General features: G+C 44.1%; 1 protein-coding gene across 1 annotated transcript in view; it reads right to left on the reverse strand.

Annotated features, from left to right (window-relative positions):
- The window catches only part of gnb1l (G protein subunit beta 1 like), a 61,450-nt gene extending 60,313 nt beyond the window's left edge, over nucleotides 1-1,137 (reverse strand). Inside the window, exon 1 of the mRNA XM_062958535.1 lies at nucleotides 999-1,137. The gene's annotated coding sequence lies outside the window, so the exon portion shown is untranslated. The remainder of the gene's footprint in view (nucleotides 1-998) is intronic.
- Nucleotides 1,138-6,000: the final 4,863 nt, after the last annotated feature.

The raw sequence follows: 6,000 nt of genomic DNA on the forward strand, positions 1-6,000 counted from the left end.
CACAATACAGTAGAGTCTCACTTATCCAACATTCACTTATCCAACGTTCTGGATTATCCAACGCATTTTTGTAGTCAATGTTTTCACTATATCATGATATTTTGGTGCAAAATTCGTAAATACAGTAATTACTATGTAGTATTACTGCGTATTGACCTACTTTTTCTGCCAGATTTGTTGTAGAACATGATGTTTTGGTGCTTAATTTGTAAAATGATAACCTAATTTGATGTTTAATAGGCTTCTCCTTAATATCCAACATATTCGCTTATCCAACGTTCTGCCGGCCCATTTATGTTGGATAAGTGACACTCTACTGTATAGTAAAAGCATTAAAGACAGGAGCATATATACTCACATAAACTCTCTTACATGGGTGCTCTGTTGCTGGTTTATTCCTTAGGCAAGCACATTGAATGTTCTATGACAATAGCATATATAAGAAATACTGTCTTATAGTTTATATTATTAGATTACATTTCTGGTTATAGTGGTCTCTTGCCTTTGCATTTTGGGGAATCCCTTCTCTGTATTATCTGTCCACACTGCCATATATTCCAGTTCAAAGCAGATATTGTGGGATTTTATACAGCTGTCTGGAAGAGGTCCCAAACTATCAAGGCAGAATTATCTCACAATATCTGCTTTGGACTGGGTTATCAGAGTCCACACTGCCATATATTCCAATTCAAAGCAGATAATGTGGGATTTTTATTCAGATATGGGAGGGGCCTATGTTATCTGAGTCCACACTGCCATATCTTCCAGTTCAAAGCAGATAATGTGGGATTTTATTCAGATGTGGGAGGGGCTTATGTTATCTGAGTCCACACTGCCATATATTCCAGTTCAAAGCAGATAATGTGGGATTTTATTCAGATATGGGCGGGGCCTATCTTATCTGAGTCCACACTGCATTATCATCCAGTTCAATGTGGATCTGAGTGGAAGGGCCCTGAGATCTCGAAAGGAGGGATAAACTGAAAGCAAAGGCACACCTGTTGCAGCCCTGCAGTGCTCCTAATGGGCTCGGGGAATTTCAGGCGCAGATGGACTACATCTCCCGTCAGGCCTCAGCAACTTCCGGTCCGGCGACTCTTGTCAGGCCTCAGCAGCACGACCAACTTCCGGTCGGTTAGTCTTGTCCCTCCGTCGCCTCAGGGCGCCGTTCTTATGGCTGCCAATGGCCAAGGCTCCCTCAGGAAATGTGGAATGTGGGCCCGCTCTCAGGCTCTGAGGCGAGAGAGGTGGGGAGGTCACTCCAAGAGCGTCTCTGGAGACTTCCCCGACTAACCCTCAGGCCCGGCGCCTTGGCCTCCTCACCTCAGGAAATCCAAAGGCAGGCGGGTAGGTAGGCCGAGAAAGTTCGCGCCCTCGGCGCTCGATAGAAGCTGCCTGCCCCTTTCAGCGTGGCCTTCTCCAGGCAACTGCTCAGGCGAGCGGGCCGAGCGCCGAGCTCCTCGAGCAGAGCCAAACGCAAGCGTGCCTTATCACGTGACGAAAGCCGGGTGGTAGGTTTGTTGTCGTTTCCCACCCCGCGTGCGAGGCAGAGCAGCGCATGCGCAGTGTTATGACACCCTGCCCCATGGGTCTGGGAGGCGCAGAGACTAGAATCCATGCAGGTCCTGCTGTAAGTCAGTGCTATGGAATCATGGGGATTGTAGTTTGGGAAAATGCCAGCAGTCTTTAGCAGAAGATATGCAAGTCCTTGGAAAGCAAGCTACAACTCCCAGGAGTTCATAGCACTGAGCTGTGGCAATTCAAGTGAGGTGAAACTGCATTCATTCATTGTAAAAGCAACAGCCTTGAGTTCAATGTAGGCATCTTTCCAGAGTTATACTGTTAAATTACACTATGTATCAACATTTGAACAATTTTCGATTCTTGGTTTGAGAGTGTGATTTCCAGTTTAATTGTGCGGTAGGTAAAGGTTTTCCCCTGACGTTAAGTCCAGTCATGTCTGACTCTGAGGGTTGGTGCTCATCTCCATTTCTAAGCCAAAGGGCCGGCGTTGTCCATAGACATCTCCAGGTCATGTGGCCGGCATGACTGCATGGAGCGCCGTTACCTTCTCGCCAAATCGGTACCTATTGATCTACTCACATTTGCATGTTTTCGAACTGCTAGGTTGGCAGGAGCTGGAGCCAACAGCGGGCGCTCACTCCGCTCCCGGGATTTGAACCTGGGACCTTTTGGTCCGCAAGTTCAGCAGCTCAGCGCTTTAACACACTGTGCCACCAGGGGCCCAATTGTGCGGTACTTACTTGGAAAGTAGTTGTTCTCCAGAAACTTCATTTTTGTGGTTGCCACAAACTAGGTTGAATCGATTGATGAGATATTCATTGCAAAACTAGAGCGAAATGGGCTGCGTGGTGTCCCACGAAACAAAGTTTTGGCAGTTTAATAAACTTTTCCCTTGTTTTTATGATAGAACCAATTAGGAAATGACTTTTATAACCCAGGAACAAACATCGTGATGCATCGTGTTGTATCAAAAATATTATAATATCTTATCTATACACATAATAAAGGTGAAAATATGTATGTGTGCATGTGGCTGGGGTGTCCACTTCCACAGACAGGCTCCCACTTCCACAGACAGCTATAGCTCCCATTACTCAGGACACACCAACGGCCCTCCTTCCAATGACATTGCAGGTTATAGTGAGAGCCACACACATGTCCAAGAGTCCTGCTGATGTCCTCTACAAACACCACTCTGCCCACTACCCAAGTGAAGGCTTTCATATGGGGACAGTATCATCCTAGATGTATTTCCTCCACCACAGACATTACAGTATAACTTGCTCTTTCCATGTCCTCCCCCATAACCCTTTCCTATTCTATTGGCACACAAAGGAATTGATCAGCAACTGAACATACTAGAGAGAGAGGTTTGGGGAGAATTAACCATGATTTATAGGAGTTGTAGGTACTGGGATATATAGTTCACCTGCAATCTAAGAGCACTCTGAACTCCAGCAACAACGGACCCGGACCTAACTTGGCACACACAACCCCCAAGACTAACAAAAAATACTGGAGGTCTTTGGTGGTATTTATAGGAGCTGTAGTTCACCTACATCTAGAGCGCACTATAAATCCAAACAATGATGGATCTGGACCAAACTTAGCATGCATACCCAATATGCCCAAATTTGAATACTGGTGGGTTTTGAAGATAACTGGCCTGGACATTTTGTAGTTGTAAGTATTGGGATGTATAGTTCACTTTCAATCAGTTAGCACTCTGAACTCCACTACAGATGGACCTGGACCAAACATGACCAGCAAAACATACTGGAGGTCTTTGAGGGAAATTCGCCTTGATTTGGGGGAGTTGTAGTAACGGTAAAACACCAGTTGGTTGAAATATCTCTTGTTGTAAAGTTTGGAACCAATATCAGCTCTGATTTTTGTTAACCTTGTGAAATTGCATGTTGACAGTGTTCTGCCTTCACCATTTCAATGCTGCAAAGCAAGGGCATCATTCACTAGTTACTTGCTAAAGTGGATTTCCCTTTGCAGGGTACAAGGCCAGTGGTTCCGTTCCATTTGTTCAGCATCCCCAGTATTTAACACTATTCTGAACTGAGCTTAAAGCCTCCAGCCTTGCATTATAGAAAGGTTGAACGTTCTGTTAAAAAAAAACTAATTGGGTATTTCTTTTAAGGGCTTTTCTGCCTTGGTTGTAAAGCTTGCGGTGTCTAGACATGTTACTTCTTTCATCGTTTCCCTCGCATGCTTAACCTCCGAGGAGGGATCTTGCTCCGCTTTCTTTCTTCAGCCCTTTGCAGCCCTCCCCAAAAAGCGATCAGACACGGACTAATAAACCGTCAGGGAGACCTTCAACCTATTGTCTGCAAAATAAACATTTCTGATTGCGGACAAGGCCAAGCCTCCTTTGGGAAAGCTTTCAGCCTGAAATCCAAAAGACACACTGTGTCCTTTTAATAATTTAATAGTGGAAGGGACCTTTATTTGCCCATTCCTGTGGTGTCATGGAGTTTTCAAAGATTCGGGTTTAGGTTTCGGGATTAGGTGAAACTAGAGTGCCTTAAACCTCTTTAGAGGCCCGGGATTAGGCCTACATCAGGCTTAATGCAGGCTTTTTTTGCGCAAAGCTAAATTAAACAGCTAGCATATTTGCTGCACAGGTGTTTGGCAGCATACCAGAAAGCATAAAGGGGACCCCTGGAAGAAGCATGAAGGGGGAAAGCCCTCGAAACATGAGCGTCTGCTAAGTACGGCCCGTATCATTTGCAAATGGGGGGGGGGTCCCCTTTTTGCAGGCACTTCTGAGTGGTTTTAAGCAGGGATCTCATTTTTTATGAGCACCTCGAGCATGAATGCAACTAAATGGAAAATCTGTGACACAAACAGATCAAGGGCTTGGTATCACATGCAAGTAAATGGCTACCTCTTTTCCAGCCAATATGTCGTTGGCAAAAGCAGCACATTTTGCCAGAGGCCGACTATGTAACACAAATACCAAGGAGGGCTGCAACATAATGTTGCGGTGTGAAATGCTTCCATTGTCCACCATAGTCTTTTTCTGGGATGCTGCATTCAGCTTCTTTTCATCCCAGCCAATATTCTGCTTTTCACCAGTCAGTCCCTACCATAGTGCTACTGGGAATGGTGCTTCTGGAAAACTACATATTACAAAAAAATGTATGCTTTCAAACTGAAAAAATATTTCTAGGAATTTCTAGGTGAGAGCTTTCCAAATTTTCATGTTGGTGACACACTTTATAGACCCACATCATTTTGCAACACAGTCATTCAATTTTAGGAGCCCTGGTGGCGAAGTGTGTTAAAGCACTGAGCTGCTGAACTTGCAGATCAAAAGGTCCCAGGTTCAAATCCCGGGAGCGGAGTGAGCACCCACTGTTAGCTCCAGCTCCTGCCAACCTAGCAGTTCGAAAACATGCCAATGTGAGTAGATCAATAGGTACCGCTCCGGTGGGAAGGTAATGGTGCTCCATGCAGTCATGCCAGTGGCCACATGTCCTTGGAGGTGTCTACAGACAACGCCGGCTCTTCGGCTTAGAAATGGAAATGAGCACCAACCCTCAGAGTCAGACATGACTGGACTTAACGTCAGGGGAAAACCTTTACCTTTACATTCAATTTTACTAGCAAACTGGAGGTTAAACCAACCCCTTACTAAGAAATTTGGACATAGGCATAAATTATAATAGCAAAATGTATGGGGAATAACATATCTCATGGAAATATTTGCTTAATATTTTTTAAAATATATGATTATTGCTTATTTCACATAGACAATGCAGCTGACACCCCAACACACAATTTGGAAAGTTCTGCTTTAGGTCTTCCAGCATGACTGCAGTCAACATCCAATGGGAGTTATCCATATATTTGTACCAGAGGACCGCGAGATTCTTAGATAAAACATTTTAATGATATCCGTGAATTATCAAATCTACAAAAGTCAAACCCACAAATGTGGAAGACCGACTGTAGTTCAATTCCAAAATGCACTAAGGAAGGAAAGCGGACCCATGCAGGTTGGTTGCTTATTCCCTGCAACAAAAGAACAGTTTAACAAGCTGAGAATTGGGCATCATGTGGTTGAGGTCGAATTCATTTTGAAAGGGAGGTATATTTGGTGATGGATGTGTTCATGAAGCAGGACCATTGAAATGCGAGTTCAGAGTGTTCTTTCAGAAGCAGGACAGCCATGTATAAAAGAAAAACTCCTACTTAGCCTCTAAAATATTTCATCCTTTCATGATAAAGACCTTGACCGGGGAGCTTGCAGAGTTCCCTAAGCTTCTCTTTATCCATTCAAGCCATCAAGGAGGAAAACAACTTTTACATTTAGAGAAGTTCCGCTCTTAAGATCAAAATCACTTGTCTCTCTCCTGCCATAGATCAAATCTAATTATCATTTTCTTCTCCTGTCCTGCCATTAAGCCTTCCTGGTTCACATATTAGAAGTGTTTTTTGAGATAGTGTATAATCTAAAAAGAG

The sequence above is a fragment of the Anolis carolinensis genome, chromosome X (assembly GCF_035594765.1).
Source record: "Anolis carolinensis isolate JA03-04 chromosome X, rAnoCar3.1.pri, whole genome shotgun sequence".
In the NCBI taxonomy this organism is placed as follows: domain Eukaryota; kingdom Metazoa; phylum Chordata; class Lepidosauria; order Squamata; family Dactyloidae; genus Anolis; species Anolis carolinensis.